Source organism: Euprymna scolopes, chromosome 34 (genome assembly GCF_053919585.1).
Source record: "Euprymna scolopes isolate OS-2025 chromosome 34, ASM5391958v1, whole genome shotgun sequence".
Lineage (NCBI taxonomy): Eukaryota > Metazoa > Mollusca > Cephalopoda > Sepiida > Sepiolidae > Euprymna > Euprymna scolopes.
The window spans coordinates 25,082,827-25,097,760 of record NC_136515.1 but is presented as its reverse complement, the minus strand read 5'-3'; the positions used below and the strand labels follow the sequence as shown (position 1 = coordinate 25,097,760).

General features: G+C 29.4%; 1 protein-coding gene across 4 annotated transcripts in view; it reads left to right on the top strand.

The window, feature by feature from the left end:
* Positions 1–14,934, top strand: part of LOC145259140 (sister chromatid cohesion protein PDS5 homolog B-like) — a 246,488-nt gene that overhangs the window by 84,093 nt on the left and 147,461 nt on the right. The gene's annotated exons all lie outside the window — the stretch shown is intronic.

The following is a 14,934-nucleotide window of genomic DNA, read 5'->3' as shown; positions in this document are numbered from 1 at the left end:
TAAATATTGACCTTTCTTTTAAATAAATTGTTGTTTTGAAGAACGCAGTAACATGGCATATCCTGTTTTAGTGAAGGCTTTTATTGCGTATATTCAAAAGCAGATAGAGGAAGGCAAGATGTCTAAGGCTAAAGGTTTGGATTTAATTGAAAAATTCCAGACAAAAATAAGGAGATAAATATTTCCTATTCTCTCTCTCTCTTTCTCTCACACACACACCTTCTCTCTAGGATTTGTCCCTTTTGGGACGAATCCACCGAAAGAATCCAAAAATAGAATTAAAAAAAAATGTTTATTTTTTACTCCAAACAAGGCACAAAGCCACTTTTAAGTAGAGGGCTATTATCAGGGACGTAAGTTGCAGGGGTATTATGAAGGGAGATGAGTAGCAAGATGTCTGTTCACATTGCACTTGAATTTCTGCATATCAGTACAGTTGGGAAAGCAGAACCCCAGAAGGGAGTTCCAAAGTCTATCAGTTCTGGGGAAGAAACTATTGGAGTAGAAGACTTTCTTACACCTAAGGATCTCTACTGTGAAGGGGTGGTATTTAGCTGCTTGTTGGGCTTGTCAGGGGTATTCACATGGAGGGAGGTAACAGACAGAGGGATGCAACATTTCGTTGATGGGACAGTTTAGATGAGATTTCAGGACCTATGAGATTGGCGACTGTCTTTTGAACCATGTCAAGGAGTGAGAGACAAGTAGCAGATGCACCAGCCGACATGTGACAACAGTACTCCATACATGGTCACATGGTGACCTTTTAGAGGTACAGTTTATGATCCAGTATAGTCGATTTGATATAGGTAGTAAGATGGTCATATTTTAGTGTGTAGTAGATGGACATATTAAGTATACTATTAAATAAAGTCCTTCTACCCTCTATCATAAAAACATAAATCCGTTTGTACGGTTGATGTGATTCTGTACTCTTGTTTATTTATTACTTTTAATTCCCCTCTGCTTGTTTTTTTTTTTTTTCCTTGGGCTTTATCTACCTTGAGTAGAATGTTCTAGCTTGGAAGGAAGGCCAACTTTACCTTATAATTAGAATATGATAATGGATCTTTTATCAATTTGAGAAGTCGGATTACTTTGTATTAATTTAGATCAGAAAAACTCATTTAAAACCTGGTTTAAAGTAATACAGTTTGGGTTAAGTATGAAGTTTAGACTAGGTAAAAATAATGCATACTGCAGAGAAAAAAACTGTGTTTTCCGAGTTTAGATAACAATGCAAGTTTTAATTTGGAAAATTCTCGTTTTCATAGGTGACGTTTTTTGTTTTTCATTTTAGATATAAGAAAAGAGAAACAGTACTGGCTAATAACAACACATTTGACAAGAAAAAATTTAAAAACTACAGAATGAGTACCATTAAAATGTTCAGAGTTTTTTGTATGAATGATATGAGTCTTATGAATGAAATTTATATCTGATATACATTTTTAAGCACGGTTTTTCTTTCAATAATACATGTTTTTACATACTAGTAATAAATAAAGACTTAATTTATACTTTTTCACACAAAGATATAAACAAAAGTTATGTCTTATTTCTGAGAACTGCAGACCGTTGTTTATGTTTTTCTGTTGTAGGAGAAATGTAAATAGATATTTTTTTTCTTTCAAACTTTCTCCTCATGTAAAGATTTTTTAAAACGTTACTCACGAGGTGCCTTAAGTAAGTTTCCAGCGGTCAGAAAATAAAATTAAACAATATAAAATAAAAACAACTTTTATAACATCAGATAGACATGAAATAACATTGCATTAAATTTTTTTTTTGCATCAGAGCAAATTCTTGATTCAAAATCGGATAAGAATTCTACTAATATAAAAATAACCTCATTATAATATATTAGCTATAACTAGTCTACATTACTCAGGTCTGTTTCTAACCTGTTTTTTTCAATAACTATGCTGTTTTTTTAAGGATGTGTGAGGATCTAAATTATTACTTTTATTTTTAAATATTTTTGAATGTTACATTTAATTAAATGATTACAAACATTAAAATCTTTTTAACTAAAATATCTGATTCATTTAAAAAAAAAACAAAAAAACTGCAATAAATTTCTTTGAGCTCTTTATACTATTGCTTTTTTTTATTTTAATAAATAATAGATTAAAAAAAAAAAAAAGAAAGGAAAAAATTATGGATTTTATTAAGAATAATAAATTTAATTTTTATTGTTTACAATGTATAAGAATGATGCTTCTCCATCCACTAGGGAAATTTTTTATTGTAGTTAAATTCATGTTTTACTAAAAATAAAGAAAATATTTTTCTTGTGTATTATCTTAACCATAACAATGTTACTTTTATGGTGCTGAATTAGTTTTAAAAACAAATAAAAAACAAAATTGAGATAATTATAAAGTGCTTTTTTTTTCCTTTGAGAAAGGACCGACTTTGTAAACAAAACAAAATTTAGTTAAATTTCGATTATGATTATCTCCCTTGGTTTTAGAATACGGCTTTTTTTTTTTTTTTAATTTCAAATTTCAAAGTTATTCTTTAAGTTAATTTAAATTTCTGAGAATATTTTTTGTTTTTTTATTTGTATTCGTTTATTTTTTTTATATATGTTTATTAAAAGTAGACTTCTTAATTTGTTTAATATTTTCATGTGTGACCTTCACCTTGCAAATGTACCTTTTTTTTTTACAAAGTCTAATATAAATCAATGTTACATAAATAATATTACATTAAGTTTATTGGAAATATTATTTTATACATAGATTTATTAATTTATAATATTTTGATAGATATACATTTTAAAGACAATTTTTATTTTATGAGTGTTTTTTTTTTTTACTGGCCCACTTGCTGTAGGGGGTAATATTTGGATAAATATTGACCTTTCTTTTAAATAAATTGTTGTTTTGAAGAACGCAGTAACATGGCATATCCTGTTTTAGTGAAGGCTTTTATTGCGTATATTCAAAAGCAGATAGAGGAAGGCAAGATGTCTAAGGCTAAAGGTTTGGATTTAATTGAAAAATTCCAGACGAAAATAAGGAGATAAATATTTCCTATTCTCTCTCTTTCTCTCACACACACACCTTCTCTCTAGGATTTGTCCCTTTTGGGACGAATCCACCAAAAGAATCCAAAAATAGAATTTAAAAAAAATGTTTATTTTTTACTCCAAACAAGGCACAGTGCCACTTTTAAGTAGAGGGCTACTATCAGGGACGTAAGTTGCAGGGGTATTATGAAGGGAGATGAGTAGCAAGATGTCTGTTCACATTGCACTTGAATTTCTGCATATCAGTACAGTTGGGAAAGCAGAATCCCAGAAGGGAGTTCGAAAGTCTATCAGTTCTGGGGAAGAAACTATTGGAGTAGAAGACTTTCTTACACCTAAGGATCTCTACTGTGAAGGGGTGGTATTTAGCTGCTTGTTGGGCTTGTCAGGGGTATTCACATGGAGGGGGGTAACAGACAGAGGGATGCAACATTTCATCGATGGGACAGTTTAGATGAGAGTTCAGGACCTATGAGATTGGCGACTGTCTTTTGAACCATGTCAAGGAGTGAGAGACAAGTAGCAGATGCACCAGCCGACATGTGACAACAGTACTCCATACATGGTCACATGGTGACCTTTTAGAGGTACAGTTTATGATCCAGTATAGTCGATTTGATATAGGTAGTAAGATGGTCATATTTTAGTGTGTAGTAGATGGACATATTAAGTATACTATTAAATAAAGTCCTTCTACCCTCTATCATAAAAACATAAATCCGTTTGTACGGTTGATGTGATTCTGTACTCTTGTTTATTTATTACTTTTAATTCCCCTCTGCTTGTTTTTTTTTTTTTTCCTTGGGCTTTATCTACCTTGAGTAGAATGTTCTAGCTTGGAAGGAAGGCCAACTTTACCTTATAATTAGAATATGATAATGGATCTTTTATCAATTTGAGAAGTCGGATTACTTTGTATTAATTTAGATCAGAAAAACTCATTTAAAACCTGGTTTAAAGTAATACAGTTTGGGTTAAGTATGAAGTTTAGACTAGGTAAAAATAATGCATACTGCAGAGAAAAAAACTGTGTTTTCCGAGTTTAGATAACAATGCAAGTTTTAATTTGGAAAATTCTCGTTTTCATAGGTGACGTTTTTTGTTTTTCATTTTAGATATAAGAAAAGAGAAACAGTACTGGCTAATAACAACACATTTGACAAGAAAAAATTTAAAAACTACAGAATGAGTACCATTAAAATGTTCAGAGTTTTTTGTATGAATGATATGAGTCTTATGAATGAAATTTATATCTGATATACATTTTTAAGCACGGTTTTTCTTTCAATAATAGATGTTTTTACATACTAGTAATAAATAAAGACTTAATTTATACTTTTTCACACAAAGATATAAACAAAAGTTATGTCTTATTTCTGAGAACTGCAGACCGTTGTTTATGTTTTTCTGTTGTAGGAGAAATGTAAATAGATATTTTTTTTCTTTCAAACTTTCTCCTCATGTAAAGATTTTTTAAAACGTTACTCACGAGGTGCCTTAAGTAAGTTTCCAGCGGTCAGAAAATAAAATTAAACAATATAAAATAAAAACAACTTTTATAACATCAGATAGACATGAAATAACATTGCATTAAATTTTTTTTTTGCATCAGAGCAAATTCTTGATTCAAAATCGGATAAGAATTCTACTAATATAAAAATAACCTCATTATAATATATTAGCTATAACTAGTCTACATTACTCAGGTCTGTTTCTAACCTGTTTTTTTCAATAACTATGCTGTTTTTTTAAGGATGTGTGAGGATCTAAATTATTACTTTTATTTTTAAATATTTTTTAATGTTACATTTAATTAAATGATTACAAACATTAAAATCTTTTTAACTAAAATATCTGATTCATTTAAAAAAAAAAAAAAACTGCAATAAATTTCTTTGAGCTCTTTATACTATTGCTTTTTTTTTATTTTAATAAATAATAGATTAAAAAAAAAAAAAAGAAAGGAAAAAATTATGGATTTTATTAAGAATAATAAATTTAATTTTTATTGTTTACAATGTATAAGAATGATGCTTCTCCATCCACTAGGGAAATTTTTTATTGTAGTTAAATTCATGTTTTACTAAAAATAAAGAAAATATTTTTCTTGTGTATTATCTTAACCATAACAATGTTACTTTTATGGTGCTGAATTAGTTTTAAAAACAAATAAAAAACAAAATTGAGATAATTATAAAGTGCTTTTTTTTTCCTTTGAGAAAGGACCGACTTTGTAAACAAAACAAAATTTAGTTAAATTTCGATTATGATTATCTCCCTTGGTTTTAGAATACGGCTTTTTTTTTTTTTTTAATTTCAAATTTCAAAGTTATTCTTTAAGTTAATTTAAATTTCTGAGAATATTTTTTGTTTTTTTATTTGTATTCGTTTATTTTTTTTATATATGTTTATTAAAAGTAGACTTCTTAATTTGTTTAATATTTTCATGTGTGACCTTCACCTTGCAAATGTACCTTTTTTTTTTACAAAGTCTAATATAAATCAATGTTACATAAATAATATTACATTAAGTTTATTGGAAATATTATTTTATACATAGATTTATTAATTTATAATATTTTGATAAATATACATTTTAAAGACAATTTTTATTTTATGAGTGTTTTTTTTTTTTACTGGCCCACTTGCTGTAGGGGGTAATATTTGGATAAATATTGACCTTTCTTTTAAATAAATTGTTGTTTTGAAGAACGCAGTAACATGGCATATCCTGTTTTAGTGAAGGCTTTTATTGCGTATATTCAAAAGCAGATAGAGGAAGGCAAGATGTCTAAGGCTAAAGGTTTGGATTTAATTGAAAAATTCCAGACAAAAATAAGGAGATAAATATTTCCTATTCTCTCTCTCTCTTTCTCTCACACACACACCTTCTCTCTAGGATTTGTCCCTTTTGGGACGAATCCACCGAAAGAATCCAAAAATAGAATTAAAAAAAAATGTTTATTTTTTACTCCAAACAAGGCACAAAGCCACTTTTAAGTAGAGGGCTATTATCAGGGACGTAAGTTGCAGGGGTATTATGAAGGGAGATGAGTAGCAAGATGTCTGTTCACATTGCACTTGAATTTCTGCATATCAGTACAGTTGGGAAAGCAGAATCCCAGAAGGGAGTTCCAAAGTCTATCAGTTCTGGGGAAGAAACTATTGGAGTAGAAGACTTTCTTACACCTAAGGATCTCTACTGTGAAGGGGTGGTATTTAGCTGCTTGTTGGGCTTGTCAGGGGTATTCACATGGAGGGAGGTAACAGACAGAGGGATGCAACATTTCGTCGATGGGACAGTTTAGATGAGATTTCAGGACCTATGAGATTGCCGACTGTCTTTTGAACCATGTCAAGGAGTGAGAGACAAGTAGCAGATGCACCAGCCGACATGTGACAACAGTACTCCATACATGGTCACATGGTGACCTTTTAGAGGTACAGTTTATGATCCAGTATAGTCGATTTGATATAGGTAGTAAGATGGTCATATTTTAGTGTGTAGTAGATGGACATATTAAGTATACTATTAAATAAAGTCCTTCTACCCTCTATCATAAAAACATAAATCCGTTTGTACGGTTGATGTGATTCTGTACTCTTGTTTATTTATTACTTTTAATTCCCCTCTGCTTGTTTTTTTTTTTTTTCCTTGGGCTTTATCTACCTTGAGTAGAATGTTCTAGCTTGGAAGGAAGGCCAACTTTACCTTATAATTAGAATATGATAATGGATCTTTTATCAATTTGAGAAGTCGGATTACTTTGTATTAATTTAGATCAGAAAAACTCATTTAAAACCTGGTTTAAAGTAATACAGTTTGGGTTAAGTATGAAGTTTAGACTAGGTAAAAATAATGCATACTGCAGAGAAAAAAACTGTGTTTTCCGAGTTTAGATAACAATGCAAGTTTTAATTTGGAAAATTCTCGTTTTCATAGGTGACGTTTTTTGTTTTTCATTTTAGATATAAGAAAAGAGAAACAGTACTGGCTAATAACAACACATTTGACAAGAAAAAATTTAAAAACTACAGAATGAGTACCATTAAAATGTTCAGAGTTTTTTGTATGAATGATATGAGTCTTATGAATGAAATTTATATCTGATATACATTTTTAAGCACGGTTTTTCTTTCAATAATACATGTTTTTACATACTAGTAATAAATAAAGACTTAATTTATACTTTTTCACACAAAGATATAAACAAAAGTTATGTCTTATTTCTGAGAACTGCAGACCGTTGTTTATGTTTTTCTGTTGTAGGAGAAATGTAAATAGATATTTTTTTTCTTTCAAACTTTCTCCTCATGTAAAGATTTTTTAAAACGTTACTCACGAGGTGCCTTAAGTAAGTTTCCAGCGGTCAGAAAATAAAATTAAACAATATAAAATAAAAACAACTTTTATAACATCAGATAGACATGAAATAACATTGCATTAAATTTTTTTTTTTGCATCAGAGCAAATTCTTGATTCAAAATCGGATAAGAATTCTACTAATATAAAAATAACCTCATTATAATATATTAGCTATAACTAGTCTACATTACTCAGGTCTGTTTCTAACCTGTTTTTTTCAATAACTATGCTGTTTTTTTAAGGATGTGTGAGGATCTAAATTATTACTTTTATTTTTAAATATTTTTGAATGTTACATTTAATTAAATGATTACAAACATTAAAATCTTTTTAACTAAAATATCTGATTCATTTAAAAAAAAAACAAAAAAACTGCAATAAATTTCTTTGAGCTCTTTATACTATTGCTTTTTTTTATTTTAATAAATAATAGATTAAAAAAAAAAAAAAGAAAGGAAAAAATTATGGATTTTATTAAGAATAATAAATTTAATTTTTATTGTTTACAATGTATAAGAATGATGCTTCTCCATCCACTAGGGAAATTTTTTATTGTAGTTAAATTCATGTTTTACTAAAAATAAAGAAAATATTTTTCTTGTGTATTATCTTAACCATAACAATGTTACTTTTATGGTGCTGAATTAGTTTTAAAAACAAATAAAAAACAAAATTGAGATAATTATAAAGTGCTTTTTTTTTCCTTTGAGAAAGGACCGACTTTGTAAACAAAACAAAATTTAGTTAAATTTCGATTATGATTATCTCCCTTGGTTTTAGAATACGGCTTTTTTTTTTTTTTTAATTTCAAATTTCAAAGTTATTCTTTAAGTTAATTTAAATTTCTGAGAATATTTTTTGTTTTTTTATTTGTATTCGTTTATTTTTTTTATATATGTTTATTAAAAGTAGACTTCTTAATTTGTTTAATATTTTCATGTGTGACCTTCACCTTGCAAATGTACCTTTTTTTTTTACAAAGTCTAATATAAATCAATGTTACATAAATAATATTACATTAAGTTTATTGGAAATATTATTTTATACATAGATTTATTAATTTATAATATTTTGATAGATATACATTTTAAAGACAATTTTTATTTTATGAGTGTTTTTTTTTTTTACTGGCCCACTTGCTGTAGGGGGTAATATTTGGATAAATATTGACCTTTCTTTTAAATAAATTGTTGTTTTGAAGAACGCAGTAACATGGCATATCCTGTTTTAGTGAAGGCTTTTATTGCGTATATTCAAAAGCAGATAGAGGAAGGCAAGATGTCTAAGGCTAAAGGTTTGGATTTAATTGAAAAATTCCAGACGAAAATAAGGAGATAAATATTTCCTATTCTCTCTCTTTCTCTCACACACACACCTTCTCTCTAGGATTTGTCCCTTTTGGGACGAATCCACCAAAAGAATCCAAAAATAGAATTTAAAAAAAATGTTTATTTTTTACTCCAAACAAGGCACAGTGCCACTTTTAAGTAGAGGGCTACTATCAGGGACGTAAGTTGCAGGGGTATTATGAAGGGAGATGAGTAGCAAGATGTCTGTTCACATTGCACTTGAATTTCTGCATATCAGTACAGTTGGGAAAGCAGAATCCCAGAAGGGAGTTCGAAAGTCTATCAGTTCTGGGGAAGAAACTATTGGAGTAGAAGACTTTCTTACACCTAAGGATCTCTACTGTGAAGGGGTGGTATTTAGCTGCTTGTTGGGCTTGTCAGGGGTATTCACATGGAGGGGGGTAACAGACAGAGGGATGCAACATTTCATCGATGGGACAGTTTAGATGAGAGTTCAGGACCTATGAGATTGGCGACTGTCTTTTGAACCATGTCAAGGAGTGAGAGACAAGTAGCAGATGCACCAGCCGACATGTGACAACAGTACTCCATACATGGTCACATGGTGACCTTTTAGAGGTACAGTTTATGATCCAGTATAGTCGATTTGATATAGGTAGTAAGATGGTCATATTTTAGTGTGTAGTAGATGGACATATTAAGTATACTATTAAATAAAGTCCTTCTACCCTCTATCATAAAAACATAAATCCGTTTGTACGGTTGATGTGATTCTGTACTCTTGTTTATTTATTACTTTTAATTCCCCTCTGCTTGTTTTTTTTTTTTTTCCTTGGGCTTTATCTACCTTGAGTAGAATGTTCTAGCTTGGAAGGAAGGCCAACTTTACCTTATAATTAGAATATGATAATGGATCTTTTATCAATTTGAGAAGTCGGATTACTTTGTATTAATTTAGATCAGAAAAACTCATTTAAAACCTGGTTTAAAGTAATACAGTTTGGGTTAAGTATGAAGTTTAGACTAGGTAAAAATAATGCATACTGCAGAGAAAAAAACTGTGTTTTCCGAGTTTAGATAACAATGCAAGTTTTAATTTGGAAAATTCTCGTTTTCATAGGTGACGTTTTTTGTTTTTCATTTTAGATATAAGAAAAGAGAAACAGTACTGGCTAATAACAACACATTTGACAAGAAAAAATTTAAAAACTACAGAATGAGTACCATTAAAATGTTCAGAGTTTTTTGTATGAATGATATGAGTCTTATGAATGAAATTTATATCTGATATACATTTTTAAGCACGGTTTTTCTTTCAATAATACATGTTTTTACATACTAGTAATAAATAAAGACTTAATTTATACTTTTTCACACAAAGATATAAACAAAAGTTATGTCTTATTTCTGAGAACTGCAGACCGTTGTTTATGTTTTTCTGTTGTAGGAGAAATGTAAATAGATATTTTTTTTCTTTCAAACTTTCTCCTCATGTAAAGAGTTTTAAAAACGTTACTCACGAGGTGCCTTACGTAAGTTTCCAGCGGTCAGAAAATAAAATTAAACAATATAAAATAAAAACAACTTTTATAACATCAGATAGACATGAAATAACATTGCATTAAATTTTTTTTTGCGTCAGAGCAAATTCTTGATTCAAAATCGGATAAGAATTCTACTAATATAAAAATAACCTCATTATAATATATTAGCTATAACTAGTCTACATTACTCAGGTCTGTTTCTAACCTGTTTTTTCAATAACTATGTTTTTTTTTTTAAGGATGTGTGAGGATCTAAATTATTACTTTTATTTTTAAATATTTTTGAATGTTACATTTAATTAAATGATTACAAACATTACAATCTTTTTAACTAAAATATCTGATTCATTTAAAAAAAACAAAAAAAACTGCAATGAATTTCTTTGAGCTCTTTATACTATTGCTTTTTTTATTCTAATAAATAATAGATTGAAAAAAAAGGAAAAAATTATGGATTTTATTAAGAACAATAAATTGAATTTTTATTGTTTACAATGGTATAAGAATGATGCTTCTCCATCCACTAGGGAAATTTTTTATTGTAACTACAATAAAAAATTCATGTTTTACTAAAAATAAAGAAAAAATTTTTCTTGTGTATTATCTTAACCATAACAATGTTTCTTTTATGGTGCTGAATTAGTTTTAAAAAAAAATTTAAAAAAAAATTGAGATAATTATAAAGTGCTTTTTTCCTTTGAGAAAGGACCGACTTTGTAAACAAAACAAAATTTAGTTAAATTTCGAGTATGATTATCTCCCTTGGTTTTAGAATACGGCTTTTTTTTCTTTTTTAATTTCGAAGTTATTCTTTAAGTTAATTTAAATTTCTGAGAATATTTTTGTTTTTTTTTATTTGTATTCGTTTATTTTTTTATATATGTTTATTAAAAGTAGACTTCTTAATTTGTTTAATATTTTCATGTGTGACCTTCACCTTGCAAGGTGACTTAAGTAAGTTTTCAGACTTTTTTTGTACAGGCGTTTAAAATTATATATTTTAGTTTAATTAAAATGAGATAAACATACATTGAATAAGATTTTTTTACATTAGAGCAAATTTTTTTAATTCATATTAGGATATATTCTATTAATGGTGAAATAACCTGATTATCATATATTAACTAAAACTAGCCTTAACTGCTTAGGTCTGCTTTTAACCTTTTTTTTTTTTTTTTTCATAACTCTGCGGGATCTTTACAAATATTTCAACTTTTTTCACAGAGACGTGAACATGTTTTTGTTTTTTATTTAAATACTGTATTGATAGGAAGTAATAGAGTAAATAAAAAATAAAAACCGTGTGAGAGATGCTAAGCTCAGGAATTGAAACCAGCATCATTAGATCTTTAATCTGATATTAAACCAACTGAGCCATTTAGACTGTCTATAAGCATTTGTCATTGTTTGGGATTATGTTTAGATAACTAATGCTGCTTTCTAGTTGAGATGGCATCTCTGTGTAAAATCTTCTGAGATGAATAAAATCGATTTTATTGAAATACATCTTTTGTTTGTTAAAACGGAGACCAATGCTTCTTTAGAAAACATTACAATCAAATGTGTATTTTATAGAAAGAATGCTGTTCATCTCAAAGCTTAAGGAAAGACACTGTCCCTCATTCCAACTGAGAAAAATCATTAGTTGCTTATATAAATTTAACATAAAACAATCCCCCATTTTGGGGCCATTCTAACTTTACAGGGTACTTAACTAAACCTTTTACTAGTAGCCCCAGGTTGGCAAAGTCATACAAACATATTTAATCACTTTATTTTTTTATATTTACCACCTGCACTTAAGATTGGTAGTAAAAAGGAAGCATGTTTTTACAATTTTTAACAACATATTTTATACTAAAGTTTAATTAGAAATGCTATGGTTAAGATTTAACACAAATAAAATTGGTTTCATATCCTTAAAGAACTGTCTGGTCCAAAGTGGTGATCAAAGTCGAAATTGACTTTTTATTTTATTTTTATCACTATCATTTACAGGCTGTTTAAATGTAATCACCTAAAAAATGGACAATTGCATTTACTTTTGGGGTGAATTAGCAATGGGTGCAGAGCTCTTAAAATACCTTACAACAAAAGGTAATAATTGCAAATTTGTAGTGATGAAAAAATTAATACAAATTATTATTATTTATTTATTTATTTTTTTTTTTTTAAATTAATTAAAAAAAATTAACTTTTTTTTCGTTAGTGGATTTTTGTTTGATTACTCTCCACCCTTTAAAAATGTGATTCTACTTATTTTTGCAAACACCATCCAAAAAATACTTTTAGAATTTAGAGTGAGGGATGAGTTTGACACATAAATTTAATGTAAAATGAGCTCCCATTTCTGAGACATTCTAGCATTTTAGAGCAGTTTATAAAAATAAAATTTATTTTGATCTGGAAGATAAATTTTGTGCATTTATTTAGGGGGGGGGGTCTACTTTTTTAATAAATTACACATGATTTCATGACCTTATCAGCTGGATTTAATATTAGTGTAAAAAAAAAATTCAATGAATATCTCTAAGAAGTTGAAATGACCCAGAAATGATGATTATTTTATATTAAATTCATATATGAAACTGATTTCCCACTCTAAATTCTAAACTAGAATAAATTTTTTTCCACACTTGATCATCTAGAAAAAAAAAAATCAAAAAAAAACTTATTTTCAGGATGGGAGTTAGTTTAAGATGTTTTTTCCATCATTATCATATTTATCTTTTTTCTTTGTACAGTAAAATAAATCAATCTACTACATGTCTGTTACAAGGTGGAATGATAAAATTGTCGCTCTAGAAAAGGCAGCATGATTCTATTTCCATATGATGAAAATTATTTTTCTTTTTTTGGTGCAGACCATTAACTAGGTGGCTAGTTGTGTACAAATCCCAAGAGCCTTCTATCATGTCTGAAAGTGACACAATGTTCAATGAGTGAGGTTAAAGATGTGCCGCTGTACAATTCTTGCTCTCTACCGATCCAAGTTATGACAACAGGACCATTGCCAGCACCCTCAAAATGCATCACTGCATTGCCATGAATAACAGAGACGTGCCCAGTGTGATGAGAAGTTTCTCGCCACGGTTATGATCTTTGGTCTAGTTTCAAGTGAGGGCCATATCATGCCACCTCACATTTTCAAAGTTGGCTTGAAAGTCAATACTGAATTGTGCCTGGATGTGCTGAAGTGTGGTGATCCCTTGGTGCAATCAAGTGGCCGCTGGCAGAGCCTGGGTATGGCAGCAAGACTCTGCACCAGTCCACCAGTTCAAAGAGACCTAGGCTTGGCTTCAGAAGGAGTGCTACAACTTTGTACACTTCTCTCATTGGTCTCCCTCCTCCATCTATCGTATCAAGGCAGTGACTGAGGCTGAAAGCGGCTACATTGAAGAAATGTTAACTCTACATTAATTATTTTCAATAAAAGTTTTAAAATAAAACTGTAATGTTGTTTTTTTTTTTTTTTTTTTTTTTTTTTTTTTTTTTTTTTTTTTTTTACATAGGCATCACCACATTATCAAGGCCCAGAGGCCACTCAAGGATAAGGGTTAAAGAGTGTACAGTAGAAATTGGTCAATATAGTAATCATTAGTAATGAAAATTTGGTAAATTTAATAACTTATATGGAACGGCTCATCAAGAACTTATTTACTTTAGACTTGAACCCAACCATATTGTAGTCAGCCGGAAAGCTGTTGTTTTCTTTAGAGTGACACTTTTATCGTTTCACCTTGTATATTGACACTGACAGTAACTGATCAAATCGTTATAATTATTATAATATAAACATTCTTTGAAAGAGGTCCATTCGTCATGTTTTCTAAATGTTTACATTATTATTCTTAACATGGGTAGGGAGGGGTTTGTTAACTATTCTGTTCCTACACTGTCTTATTTTGCATACCAATTGTTGATTATTTTCAATTCGTTATAAAAAATTCAAATAGCATTTTTCTCAACCAATGACGAACTAATGTAAATGTATTTTTAATATTTGCAGAAATATATGCAGACATTGCACAAAGGTTTTACAGTAATATTTTTTTTGAAGTGCTTAACAAATCTTTAGCTATTTAGAATCTTTAAAAAGAATCTGAATTTACAATTTCGACATATGAGGTTCTATCACAACTAAGTTGTTCAGAAATCCACACATGATTGGTTTATAGTGGTGAAGGCTTTGTGTAGAAGCAGATACACTTATTGTTATTACTGCTAATCTTTGTCAATGCAGATGACAGCCTAAAGTAGGCCGCAGGTTTTTACATCAGTTTACCTTCTAGATGCATGTCTTAATGAAGACTGAGGGTGCATCTCTCCCAGTGAATTAATGTGACCCCAGATATTAACCTGGAAATTTCTATGACTCTGCGCGGTACATACAGTGCCTAGTCTTCCCAAATGGTCATCCAACTTGGCCAGGCTTATCATTGCTTAACTTTGATCTGGCAAGAACTCGTGTGTCAATGTGAGTGTACTGTATACACACACACACACACACACACATATATGGCATGTATACAACATAATCATGTTGACGCACTGATTCCTGTTAGATCACCAAAATTAAGCAACATTGAGCCTGGCCAGTACTAAAATTGATCACCATTTGTAAATTCCAGGTGCTATATGTGCTCTCTGCTTATCTCAGCATTGTTTCCAGTCATC